This window comes from Pan paniscus, chromosome 6, assembly GCF_029289425.2.
Source record: "Pan paniscus chromosome 6, NHGRI_mPanPan1-v2.0_pri, whole genome shotgun sequence".
NCBI lineage: Eukaryota > Metazoa > Chordata > Mammalia > Primates > Hominidae > Pan > Pan paniscus.
The window spans coordinates 157,797,122-157,812,291 of record NC_073255.2 but is presented as its reverse complement, the minus strand read 5'-3'; positions in this window follow the sequence as shown (position 1 = coordinate 157,812,291).

Sequence of the window (15,170 nt, the reverse complement as noted above, 5' to 3'; positions counted from 1 at the left end):
AACTGTTGATGGTGAGCTCACATTGAAACACTGCAAAACACTGAAAGAAAAGAAGACGTGAATAAATTGTTGCAGGTAGAATAAAAAGGAATTCTACAAATGTGACTACTGGAAGTCATGACTGATGAAATTAACCCAGGATGTAGAACAAACAAGAAAAATAAAAATAAAAAATGTAACAATTGGAGAATCAATTTGAAATTTCCAATACCTGATTCAGAGGAGTTCCAGAAGGAGAGAATAGGAAAAAAAGTGGAGGCACACATGAGTACATATTCTAGGATGACATTTAGATGAAGTTTCTGAGTAGGTAAAAGTAATCTATGATGATAGAAATAGGAGAGTGGCCACCTCTAGGAAAAGTAGAGTGATTAACTCATCTTCAAGCCCTTGGCTGATAGGGATTGTTTCTTATGCACTGCTCTGTTACAAGCTTGCAGAAGACACTGAGTTCATATTTGTTGCATGAATAAGGAATGTAGGATTGGGTGGTTACGGGCTTTTTAATCATACCTGAGTTTGACTCCTGTCTCTGTTATTTACTCATATGACCTGAACCAAGTTACTCAAAGTCCCTAAATTGTTTTTTCATTCATGAAATGAGAGTAAGAAAGGACACTTGCATTGTAGGATTATGACAAGTCTCAAAGGAGACAGTGTTTAAGAGTACCTAGCACAGTGTCCAGCACATAAATGTAATCAGGAAAAACATTATTTGTAGAATTGACAGTACAGAGATAAATGATCTGGTAAGTGCCATGCCAAGGGCACTGCAGTCGAAGCAGTCACCCCAGAGAAGGCAAATAAAGGGATGTATTGTCGTTAGAGGATTTAAAAACAATAATAAAACTGACTTTTACAGCCTGCTTTTTATTACCACCATGTGCCAGCAATTCTAAACAATGTCAGTGATGAAATATTTCTCCTGGAAAAAACATTTTGATAGTCTAAGGTCTAAACATTAGCTTCAGTTTTGGTGAAATTTTAATAACTGAGACATTATGTAAATAGTTGATTAGCAATAAAAGACAAGATACAACTTGAGTTATTTCAGTTGTATATGATCACTTGGAGTTTTTATTTGTATTTTAAATTTAAAATAGTGAAACTGAACTGCTAGGTGTAGTATTTTTGGATTTTTTTGTTTACTAAATGCAAATTTTAGTTTAAATGTGAAACACATTACTGAATTGAATATTTTGAAAATGGAAATGTATTATTTTAGGATGGTTATTCTACTTGTTTTTTATTTAATTGCTATAACATTTTAATGTAGTGACTCATTAGTGTAACAGGCCATTGTTTCTTTCCAAAAAAATGCTTAAATCTAATTAAAAAGATTAATCATTACTTTTTTCTTAAATGCTATTGTTAATTATTCACTACAAGCATGATTATATGATGAAGTTTGAGAAAAAGAAAATTTGCCTTTTCTGAATTTATTTTGTTCATTATCATTATTCATTTAATTTCATGATTATTTCTGAAAAATAATATTCTTGTATAGAGGAGGGGCTTATTAAAATTAAATGATTCAGGTGCAGGATATGCTAGGTAAGTATATTTAAATACTTCTCACAGGATAAATATATTTATACACAATGGCATAATTGTCTGTAACTATTTCCCCAGGTTTGATTTTGAAAGACTTAGGCTCTCTAACATTCATTTTTTTGAGTCTGGTAATGTAAATATAAATTACCAAGCATCTTGTCTTTGTAACACAATATGAAAATATTTCAGTGACTATAAGGATTTTTTACACTGCTGGAAATGCTCCAGAGATTTTCCTTGTCTTCTCTCCAGTATCACACAGGTACTCTATGATACTGACAAGAAGTGGTGTTTGGAAAATTTTAGCTTTTTTCTTATTTTGATTTTTTACCTTGTCTTCAATGAATCCGAATAAGTAGAGTCTTAGGAATACTTATTTTGCTAGTAGGGTAAAAAGTATTTTTCTAAAGTAGGTTAAAGTATTCTTACCATTGAGGAAATAGAGTCTATAAGTATGACAATATAGTGCTTTTTTATACTCTGCCCATGAATATCTTATGAGACTTACTACATTGTAGTCTACAGCCTGCATTTCCAACTAATTTGGAATTTTTCAAGGGCAGAGACCATGTTTTATTCATCTGTTGATCCACAGATCTGGCAGGTAATATGAGTTCAATAAAGATGTGATGAATTATTGAATGAATGAATGCATGAGTATTAAGCACAAGTTCATAAGATTCCAAGTTCAGAATAGAGAGGGCAACATAAAGTTGTCATGATTGTTAACCATTAAGCTCTGTGAAGAAAATGGGATTCCAATTGTCATCCAAGTAGCTGGACTGGAATGCTGAGAAGAATATTCTAAATAGAATTCTTTGAAGAATTCTCAAATACAGAAGTAGGTCAACCCCCTTCACAGTGATTTTTAATTAGGCTAACCTAAAAGGATAGGCAGAGGGAAAATGAAAGTAATATGGTAATTCATGAAGCTCTATATTTTTTAAAAAACTCTTTGAAGTTGTAAATATTAACATAGCCTAATAAATAAGACATCTAGGGAATTTGAGAAATAATATTACTACAGTTTATTTCAGTAAATGCTTACTGAACAACAAATACCAATAGTACAAAACGTGACCAAGACACAGTCCCTGTTCTTGCAGAACATATAACTTTTTAGGACAAATAGATGGTTCAGGAAATGATTTAAACATAATGTAATAGATGCTATGATATGGTGAAATTTTGAGGAAGGGACTAGATGATTCATCAAGAGGAATTTACATAAATTTTATTGAGATATGGTAGAGTTTTTTTAGTGGATAATGACCTTATTGATTTAGCAAAAGGAAAAAGTGATAGAGACCAATATAAAGATGCAATGCATAAAATATCTACAGGTCAGACTTTGTAGTCATTAAATACCATGTTTTTGATTACTAACTATATGTTAATATGCGGTATGCACAGGGATGCTAATCAGAATATTTACACTGGTACAACCCTAACCAGTTGTTAAAATGTTGAGATGCTTCTAAATAGCAGCTGCTCTGAGCCACTGCAGTGTCTCATATCACCCTGTCTGTGCTGACCCTTCCTATGAGACTTTCTGGGCCTCTCATTATGTAGCTCCCATGGAGTTAAAACATGGCACCCCAGAACTTTGCATCAATGAGGCCAGCCTCTGCTATATGATTTGCTAATTATTTTGGATATCATTCCTGGATACATTATGAAGTAAAACATAGGTCACAACACTGTGTGACATATGATAGTACTTTTGGAAAAAAAAGGTATATGTGGATAGATAGATACGTGAGACATATTTATAATTTTGGCTTCATCTACATTTTAAAAGTTAACGATAGTTATTTCTGAATGATGGTGGAATTTTAGGTGATTGTATTTTATCTACTTCTATATTTTTCAAACTTTAAAATTGTTTTATAATCAGAAATATATTGTACTCACACAAACACGAAATGAAAGCAATGGGATTGACAACCTATGTGGTGTTCTGTGTCTTGAAATTTTTTTAAGTTCTAAAAAAATTGGTCCAATATTTTGCAACTATTCTTAAAACTATTTTATTCTCAAAAGACTTTCATGCTGGGTTAATATTGCTGTCAGGGTCCAGATGGTGTCCAAGTGTCAAAATAGGAAGCCAAGTCATTAAGCAAATGAAGCATTTAGGATTCTGAGTCCCATTACCGGCCTTGGGTCAGACGCATAAAGGTCAGGGATCTGGGGGAAGCAGATACACAAATAGGAAATGAGGTTAAAAACATGTGGAGGAAAGAATTAGTTGCCAAGACAAATCCTGGAACATGGGGCAACATTCAGAATGCTAGGTTAAGGTCATCTGAGGTAGCAGAAATAGCGTAATTCAGGTTTTGGAATTAAGTAATTGTAGACACAGGAGTCTGTTTTGGATGCCAGGTGAAGTCCTGTTTGTTGCACATATTCACCCTGGGATGATTGTGTGATGATGGCAGGAGAAGATGTTACTAAGAGGATAGCACCATCAGTGTTTTGGTATCATTTGAGTAGCTTAGTCATCTAGTTCAACATGTGAGGGTGTGTTTTCAGAACTAAATTGATGGAGTAAACAAGTAATTCTGTGTGCCATCCAGGTATAGCTTATAAGTGGATCCATGGGAACAGATAACATTGTTTGATGCCTAGGGCTTTGATTTGTAATGAAACCGAATTACAGATAGAACTGCTAACCTATAGATCAGTGGTTCTCAACCAGGAGTGATTTTGCCCTTCAGTGGATATTTGGCAATGTCTGGAGACATTTTCGTTGTCATAACTTGGGGAAGTACTACTGGCATCTTGTAAGTAGGGGCCAGAGATGCTGCCAAAATGTCTTACAATACGCAGTACAGCCACCTGCAACAAATAATTATCAGGACACAGAATGTCAATAATAATGAGATTAAGAAACTCTGCTGCAGATTGATATTATAGCTGAAGAATACTCAACATTCTTGGGTTAGTGTTCCGTGCCTATCAGTCACATTGTCATTTCCTTAATCAATGTTGGTTTGAGAAAATTGTACAGTAGAGGGCAGTGATAAACAAATTTTTGTGTTATATTATCATTTGTCCTCCATAGATTTTTTTTCCCTTTTTCTACTTCTCCAATTTCTAAAACAAAAATAATAGTAGATGCAAAACAATAAAACAAAAGAAAATAATTTTGTATGTTTTAGGAAAAAACACATTTTATGCAAAGATGTATTAAAGATTTTAAAATACAAGTTCCACAGATACAGGAACCATGACTTTTTTACCTTCTTAAGGTATATCCTGAGTACTGATATCTCCGATGTTTTACTGTTTTTTTGAAAGAAAAAAAACCAATTGTATATAAATATTGAGAAAGTAAAATATATCACCTAATACTAATGTATAGTTGATCATAGTTTTATTGGTAGCCTGTTCTAGTATTTTATTATCTTTATTTTTGTACTGCTGAGCCCAATACTCTTTACTATAATCATATGTTCTTTTGTAGTTGATTTTGTGAAATTCAGAGGCATTTATTCTCCTTATATTAGTACTCTGTGTGCTTAAAGAACTTTTAAAGTGCATACTTAGTCTTTTTTCCAACTTATAAACTCATCAGAAAAAACAAAAAGTCAAAGGTAGTTTGATAGGCCATTTTAAAAAATTCAGTACTATTACCCTTACTCTTGGTTTATAAAAATATTATATTTATAGTAACAAATATCATGGTAAAATGAAAGACCAGTAATCTGAAATACTTATATTCTAAGTGGTCATTTAATTGTCCCCCCAATTTTATTATAAAATTAAGAATTGACAGATGATAGATATTTTTTCAGAGTAGTACATGAATGTAGTAACAAAGTAATAGTGTAAAAGAGCTTGTGGTAAAATGCAGCAGACTCCTGCCCTATTCGTCCTCATCTCCCTTCCGTTCCCTGGAGGTAATTACTATTTCTGTTCTACATTCTTCTGACAGATGCCTTCAGAAGTCAAAATTATATGTTTATAACGTTGTTAATTTGTTAATTGTAGATGAGATACATTGCTTCTTCTATGATTTGTTATTTTATTGGTTACAATTTTAATGTTAATTATGTATGTATATTCCTACTACTAACTCTAACACAACACTAACTCCATCATTTTGAGACAGGCTCTCTTGACTCTTCCTCAGAAGATAAAGTTATTAGAGCACCTAACTTTTGTCCTATCTTTATCTCCTCCCATTCAATTTTCTACCTCCTTTAACTATCCTTTTACATTGTCATGTTTGCTAATATGTTCTGCTCTGTAACGAGATTACCCCGGAGGTTTTATTGGGATGTCTGTAGGATAACTCTAAAAGGTTAGAAATAAGTAACATTTATATCAGTATGACTATATAATTTTTTTAATACTAAGGCAAAGAACCATTTCTTCTGGGGGTTTAATATTACAACTGTGGGGCAATTGAAGAAAAATGTTTTCAACACCGTTTTATGACACTCCATCACATGCTCAAAATCATGCCACTTTTTACTTTGTTTTATATTGGGACCATTAATTATCACTCATTTTCCCTCTGTTTTTGTAGTTTGTAATTTCTCTGTTTTTCTTTTCTTACATCCTCAGCTACCTTGTAATTCTCAATCATGCCATCTACTCCATTGTCTCAAAGAAAAAAAAATAAGTAATTGGTGTTGAATTTTGTCAGATGCTTTATCTAAATTTCATATATCGCATATGATTTTTCTCCTTTATTCAGATTACGTGGTAAATTTTATTGATTGATTTTTGATGACTAAACCAATTTTGCGTTTCTGGGGGTAAACCCCACTTGGTTATACTATAGCAATACTTTTTGTATACTAATGGATTTGAATTGCCAATATTTTGAGAATTTTTTGTGTCTATGCTCATGAGGATTGTTGATTATTGGCTGGTAGTTTTCTTTTCTATTCTTTGCCTTCTCTGATTTAGGTATCAGTTATGTTGTCCTCAAGTGTGAAGGCTGTGAAGAATTAAAGATCAGGTGTTTGCTTTTAACATTGTGCTGGATAAGTTAAAAAATAATGGTGGAAAACTAAACTATTTTCTCAATGCATTCCCAAAATTTTTGTCTGACTGTGACAAAAAAAAATAATAATGTGTTGCAACCAGTAAACTTCAAACTAGATCCTATCGGTTGTAGGATTGTAGCATCAGAAAAATTCACAGCCCTACCATATCTCTTGTGTGAACACAATGCTTTTTTTTTTTCCATGAAAGTTTAGGACATGAAGAACAGAAATGTGGTCCTGTGAGAGGTTTTGGACAACTCAGAGACCCCAAATCTTCAAATATTTCTGAGCTTACACTGCCATAAAAATAAAAACACCTCTTTTTTTTTTTTTTTTTTTTTTAGAGAAGGCCAAATACAAAGTCAAACTTAAGATGAAAAGGTTAATGCACCCACATATGCAAGATTTTCTAACTTATATCAGCAAATAATAGGGAGAATGGAATTGTAAATGCATTGTGAAGATGCTCAACTAAGACAAGAGAAACAATTTTAGGTTGGGCTGAATTTTTTCATGTAGGGGCATATGCCAGTGAATCTGGTTCTTGTAGGCTTAAGCAGTTGGAAGCAGTTCTGTTTGACTAGTTGACTAAATAAGTATTTAACGGTGGCCTGTATTTAATGGATTGAGGTGCCAAAAATTCCTTGGAGAGATGAACCCAAGACTTAGGGAGATAGGAAGCTTGGAATGAATTTATAAAATACTCTTCTTTCACCCTCCTCCTAATCACATCTGCTGAGTATGTCTGAAGACTTTCCCTTTATCAAGACACTGGGAAATGTATTTTGAGCACATCAGTAACTTTAAAAAATGTTCTAGGGGAACATTCTTTGTAGGCTAAGGAAGCTGGTAGAAGATGCTGCAGTTGGTATGAACTCTTTGATTGCAGCAGGGATGCTAGGATCCAAGATAGCACGGGCCAAATAGCCACATTTAACTACCGGGGCGAAGTGGGCTTAGTCCTCTTAATATCTCCATGGCCTGAGTGGCAATCTGAATGATCTGACCTTCAGTAATGTTCAGGGATTGATGGCTGAATGTTAATCAGGTTCATATAAATTAGTAGATGGACAAAACACTAAGGCTGTCTTTATTCTCTCTAACCAAAAACTTGAGGTCTGGGGAGAACAGGATCTTAATTGGAACCACCATATTAGATTCTGAGACCTGAATTAGTTTATACATCTAGATTCCCTTTAATGATGGGGAGATTGATGCACTTGAAAAGGGACCTTGCATCATTGTAAGGCCATGCCATTAATTTTTTTTTCTAGCCTTCTCCAAAGACACAATTTGCACTTAGGTGAAATATACCTACCTTTTCTGAGACTATTGGATACTGCTCTTAACTAATTGTTGCTTCCTGAGTACAAAGAATTCTACAGTTCACAGATGAATGTAGGTAGTTCTAGGATTCATGTGAGTAATGTAGTTTTCAAGGAACTCTGCCTCATAATACACCTACTACTCCTCTGAACTCAGTCTTTGATAATTCATCAGTTCCTTAATGTAATGTTGAAATAGCTATTCACGTACTGCGCAATTGGGAGAATCTCTGCTTTGAAACAATACTAGGAAAGGGCCAGTGGAAATTACTTTATCCTTCGAGCACTATCCAATTCTCAAGTGATAACACATTTCAGGAATACCAGAGAGATCAATGCCACTATTAAACCTTGAAGACATCTGTCTAGTCCACACTGGACAAATCTACCATAATCTGTCTGTATGACTGTAGCAGTATGCTACCTGGCCTTCCTGCCTCCCTCTTCCCCTTCCTCTTTACTATCCATTCTCTACATGAGTAGCACATAGTTATCCTCCTAAAAGGTATGTCAAATGACCTTTCTCCTCTCCTCACAACCCTCCGATGGTTTACCGTTTAAGTCACAGCAAAAGCCACAGTCCTTACAATGGCCCACAAGGCCCCAAATGACCTGACTTCCTGTCATCTCTCTGTTGTCATTTTCTTCTACTCCACCTCATTCACTGCACTATAGCCATGACAACCTCCTGACTCTTCCTTGAACACACCAGGCAGGTGTCTACCTAAGGACCTTTCTGTCAGCTGTTTCCTCCAGATATGTCTGCATGACTTGCTTCCTCCGCTACAACTCTGTTGATATCAGTCAAATTACGTCCTTCTAAGTAAGATTTTCTCTAGCAACCCTATTTAAAATTTCAACATCCCCCCAATTCCTTGCCCAACCAAGTACTCCTGCTCTCTTTTCTTTATTACAGTCACTTAATGATGAGGAGACGTACTGAGAAATGAATTGTTAGGCGATTTTGTCATTGTGTGAACATCAGAATGTACTTATGCAAACATAGTTGATATAGCCTACTACACACTCAGGCTATTCAGTATGTAGCCTATTGCTTCTATAGCATGTTACTGAACTGCATACTATAGGAAATTGTAATACAAATAACTAAGCAATAGGAATTTTTAGCTCCATTGTAACTATGAGACCACCATCGCATATGTGGTCTGTCATTGACCAAAATGCCATTATATGGTCCATGATTTTTTATATATATATATATATATATATATATATATATAATTTATTTGTAAGATGATAAGATTATATATGGTAAATATATTCATGTATTTTATGTATAGATAAATATACATATAAATAAGATACAGATCTTATTTATATATAGCTATATCTTATACAACATATAAGATTAGACATATATCTTATTGATTTGTATTTTTGTCTTTTGCTCACTAGAATGTGAACTCCATGAGGACAGGGATTTTTATTTTATTAACTGTTGTACGTAATTACCGAGAAGTGTATCTGTCATATATTAATAGCTCCATAATTATTTATTATGGAATAACGAGAAGCTTAGTGGTTCTGATATTTGTTACGTTGCCATTGAGCCTAAGACATCTTTGCAAGAATGAAAGCAGACTTTCAAAGTTAAATTGTATGGTGATGCAAATTGCTACTGTTGTTTCAGATGTGGTCTATTTATAGGAGCAAGTCAGCCCATACTCTGGGACCTGGTATGCAACTATTTATCTATGAAATGTTATTTTTTTCTATATCCCAATAAGCCAGAACAGTGAAAAAAGGTGTCTTTCATCTAGAAGGGACAGCAGTGCACCTTTACTATCTTGCTTCCGCTCCATGCCATAGTTTAATCCCTCAGGACCTTGATCATTTCAGCGTTTTACTGGACATTATGCTGGCTCACTATATGGTAAAATAATGCTTCCAGGAGTGGATATAAAGAAGTTACAGATGTGAGTCTTTGTATATCAGACAACTTTGGTGAATTATATCAGAGTTTCTGGCATCTGTTTATTTTTCCAAACTGCCTGAGATTTAACTGACATCACTTAGGCACAATCAGAGGGATGCCTTGTACCCTTGTCACATAGTGGGCTTCTTCCACTTTGTATCATGCAGTTCTGACCTCCAGCCTGTGCTTCATGTCTCCTACCTCCTGCTTCTGCTCCGTGATCACATCTATGCATGCACACCCTGCTGAAAAGTTAACACACTATAGGGAAAATCTTTGACCACTGGAGAGTGGCAACCAATGAGTTTCTTCACCTCCCAGCCTACCCAGTGATTATTCAGAAATGTGCTCTAGATATACACTTCTTGAGGACAAGCAGTAGTACTAAAGAGTGGCCAGGTCAAAACGTCATCCTCTTGTATTATCTGTGCCTTCTTCCCTCACACCCTTTTATTTTTTCACCTGTACTCTCTTGGATTTTATTGCCGAATAGTATAATTTCAAATAAGCCATAGGCTCTGTCATGGACTACTCCATCATGATTCCTGACACTTTCTTCTGCAGTAAAGTCAGATAAAAGGTGCATCATTGGGCTAGGCTGTAGCCATAAGAACTGAACAGAATGGAAGCAATGCTAATTATAAGAATTGTAGAGTGGGGCTGCTCTGCCTATGGGGTAGCCATTCTTTTGTTTCTTTACTTCTCTAGTAAATTTGCTTTCACTTAAAAAAAAAAAGAATTGTAGAGTGGGATGACTTGAGATAAGGAACTAGGCATACCAATTCATGGTTATGGTTTAATGATTTGACTAAATGATCTGGGACTTGGGAAAGGCAACGTTGGAGGATTGGTAACGAGGACTTTGGGGGAAATGATATGTATTAGACCCAATGTATGAGAATATTTGTGTCTCATATGAATGTTTACAAAAATACCTCCACAGAAAAATAGGCTTTCTTTAATCAGGTGAGCAAGATGCCCAACTCTGTGGATGTTGTCAGTTACTTTTCCTATTCAACCCTGAGGCTTGCTCAATGGACGTGTGGCAAGGGCAGAAGTTTTGCTTGAGCTCAACAGGAATTTTTCGTCATCCAGATTGACTTGGTAGCGTGATTACTATGTACCAGAACTAATAGCAACAGCAACCAATTATGCCCAGCTTGTGAATATGTTGGACATCTTCCAAGTTAGAAGGAGCAATTATATTTTCTTTAGTGGGATAAAGTCAGTTTTGATTCACTTTCCCTGCCACCATCTATGGATTGACTAAATATCTAATCACAGTCATTGTATCTGACTCAATAATTTATTTCACAGTGAAATAAATAAAGCAATGAGGTAATATTTATAGGATTCACAAGTCTTACCTTATAATAATCTCAAAAGAGTCTGCGCTATGAATTGGTAGAATTTTCAAACTTAGATTTAGTGCCACTTGGGAGACACCTTATATGGTTGGTGTATTGTCTTATAGGATGCACTGTATATTTATATCTATATATTTGGAACTAGGAACCAATATATAGAACTGCTTGTCTAGTACCCAGAATATATTGAGTCCTAGAATGTAAGAATTCAAATGAGAGTGATGTGCTCCCCAAGTATTTGATTTCCAGTCCTGTGATTTTGCTGGTTTAGATGTAGCAATTTATAAGACCTGAATTGTTTCCTTTTTTGTTAGAGGGTGAACTTGCTTTCATTATATGAGGAATAGTGGCATTATGTTGCATTATGTTAAGTTGTTTTTGTTGATGAGTTTTCAGAAGTTTCAGTTTGATAAAGGTATGTGTTAGTGCTGAGAAGCTAATGCAGTGGGCTGTGGTGAGTATTTGTCGTATTTTTGAGCTGTTATGAAATACAATCTCTAGGTTTGGAGAGTTCTTTATCTTACAGGAACAAAGGCCAGATAGATTATTGCTTTCCCAGATTTCTTTAAAGCATGCCTTAATTCTTTCAGGCTGCAATAACAAAACACCACAGAGTGAGTAATTTATAAACAACAGACATTTATTTCTTACAGTTCCAGAGACTAGAAAGTCCAAGACCAAAGCACTAGTAAATCCTCATAGGGTATAAAGGGCAAACCAGATCCTTTAGTCCTCTATATAAAGGCAATAATCCCCTCATAAGGGCTTCACCCTCATGACCTAATCACCTCTTAAAGACCCCACCTCTTAATGCTATTGCACTGGGGATTTGATTTTAGTATATGAGTTTGTGGGTGGGGTGGGGCACAAACATTGAGACTATGGCACAGCATTTGACCTCAGCTCTCCCAATCAGATGGACTCACAGGAGACTGAATCAGAAAGTGATGAGGAAGCTGGCATCATGAGAAATTCATTCTAAGAGTGGCAGCGTTCACATCCAGAGCAGAGCTGATGGTACAAGTTGCAATTTCCATATTTAGCAGTGATGACTGTGTGTTCAGTTCAGTGCTGTGTTTTTTTAATGTTGCTCTTGGCTGTGGAGCTTCTAAGCCTAGTTTATGAGTCCTGCTGGAGGGTTAATGAGCTTCCTGATGTCTTCTGATAAAATGTATAAACTGCCTGAATTGATTAAACATAGAATCTATGTGTTTTAACCAAAAAGCTATTGAAAACAATTTTCTTTTTCATGTTATTTGATTATTCTTTCTTCAAATTCTTGAGTTCAATACATATTTCATTTATTTTTATTCATTCTTAAGTAATTATGTATGTTTTATTGTCGTTAGTATATATTCCAAATATTCTAAAATTTTGGTTTTGACATTATTTCACTCTATGATTGCTTAACTAGAATTTTGAATTTCTAGGTAGTTGTGAAGATTTTTCTGTATATTTTTTGAATTCTAATTTTATTGCCTGTGATCAGGTAATGTGTTCTGTGCTGTTTCTATAATTTAGAGCTTATTCAGTTCTGTGGCTTAACATATGGTCAATTTTCCTAAAAGCTTAAAGTAATTTTTGGAAAGTTACTTTATATATATTTTGAGGATACTGTATTCAGTGTCTACCTAAAAGTCTTACAGTGTTGTTACTTGGGGCCTTTACATCGTAACTTATTTTTATCTCTATTTAATCTATCAAACTCTGAGCTAGGTATTATTGTTTTTCTGTATCTATTTTTACTTTCTGCAGCTTAGCCATTTTGAATTTTGAAGCTGTTATTTGATGCATAAAGATCTTTGAGAGAGATCTTTGTGGCTTACATTATCATTTTAAAGTATTCACTTTTTTCTTTAATGCCTTTTGCTTTGATTTCATAACTGCCTGATACTAATTTTACAAACTCAACATTTTTCATGATTAGTATTTTTTTTGCCCTTTACCCTTGAGTCCTTTTATTTTAAATATGTCTCTTGTATCTGATTGTATATTGTATCTGTATATTGTATATTGTAACTTATTTTTCAAGGTCAGTATTTTTTGCCCTTTACCTTCAATCTCCCTAGAGATCATTTTATTTTAAATATGTCTCTTGTATCTGATCGCATATCGTATATTATATCTCTATATTGTATATTGTAACTGATTTTATAGCCAATCTAATAGATTAATGTATTAGATTTCACTTATGATATGACAATTACATTGAGATTTAGTTCTAACTTCGTACCATTTTCTGTTTTTGATGTTTCATTTGTTTTCTATAATTTGCCAAGAAATAAATATTTAGAGCACAATTTCAAGAAGCATAAATTATTTAAGGATTTTTTTCTCCCTTGTCGTCAGTTGCAGCAATTACTGTTTAACATAAACTCTGTCTTTCCCTTCTAAATTAAGGACAACACTTGCCATGAAACTTTCTTAGTGTCAAATCCCCACAATCATGTACAGTCTCCCTAGATTCCTAACTCCAGCTTTTGTTTCAGCATTTTGGACACCTTTTGTTAATGATGATATATCAAATATAATACATCATTTTCTCTTGTAAGGGTTCCTAACTAATTTCTCTTCATAGGAGAAACTGATTTCTTTCTCACTCGCATTTACAGTGCTTTCTACTTTAAAGCCAAGCAGTATAATCTGGTAGGAAAAGAGTTGATGGCAACCTCTATGTCTTCACAACTTTTAGAGCTATCTTCTCTGGCCCCCTTTTTTTAAGTTCTTTGTTCAAATGGAAATTTCTTTTTTCATCTCTCTCATTCCTTTAAAACTTAGAGCTTTAAAGTCAATGTTCATTGAATTATTTAAGAAAATCTTTCAACCCCCATTAAAAACTGACCACTTGCATAAACTTACATCTAATAAAACTGACCTCCTATCTTTCCTTTCTATTCTACATTGCAAACACACACTCATGTTCAATTTGGCTTTTAGGATGGTGATTAGTATCATTAATATTAGTAGCTATTACATTCCTTTCTCAAAAGTAGGCACCAGTGTTATTCATTTTTACTGTAAACTTTTACAGGTAGCTATGTCAATAAATGAAATTTGATGATAAATATTGAATACTATGGCCCTTTACCACAAACATGTGGTATTTTACTTTAAACTATGTGTGCATTCTCAACTGAAGAAGTAAATTATGGATGGTAACATATATTTCAAGATCAGAATCTTTAATTTATTTGATTCATCAACAGGAAAATGGAATTTCCGTATGTCTTCCAACTTGACTGTTAGCCCAGATTTAAACAAATACACACCTTCTTCTCTTTCAGTTATTTTTTTCTGCAGCTGAATTAGTCATAATTTCCTTTTTGTTGTTTCTTTTTTTTTTTTTTTGCAGTCTGCAAATACATCATCAGCAATTAACCATTTACTTTCTGTTTTCTCAAAATTTATTTAAATGAGTTTACACTTTATCTACTGTTAGCACAAAATAAATCTTTAAAACTGATTAACCTTTAAGTTAAAAAGATCAGTTTTTAACTTAACATTTTATTAGTGTATATTGTAAAAAAATACATGTTTTAAAGGCCCATCTTTGCATTGTCTTGTATAAATTAAAATATAATGTAATTTTGAAAGGGTGCTTTTGGATCATTCAAATATTAAAATATCTCTGAAGACTGATTCCTATCAAAAGTTTTTAGTTAAGTATAGTTTATTGCTTTTAATGCTATGAAAATATTAGAGATACATTTTGACTTTATCTTTAAACTTTATATATTGCCATGTCTTCAAAATATACTTAGCTTTATTTAACACTTTTGTTTGTGCAGTTGGACAACATAAGAGTAAATGTTTTATCCGTAACTCACTGACTGTATTTAACTGTTCCTTGCCTCAGTTTCCTCACTTCTAAGTGGGGATAGTAACAATTCCTACTCATAGGGTTGTTGTAAAGATTAAAAGAGTAGATATATGTAAAGTTTGTAGAAGAGGGCCTGACTTTTGGAAGCATTATAATGAAGAGTGGTTA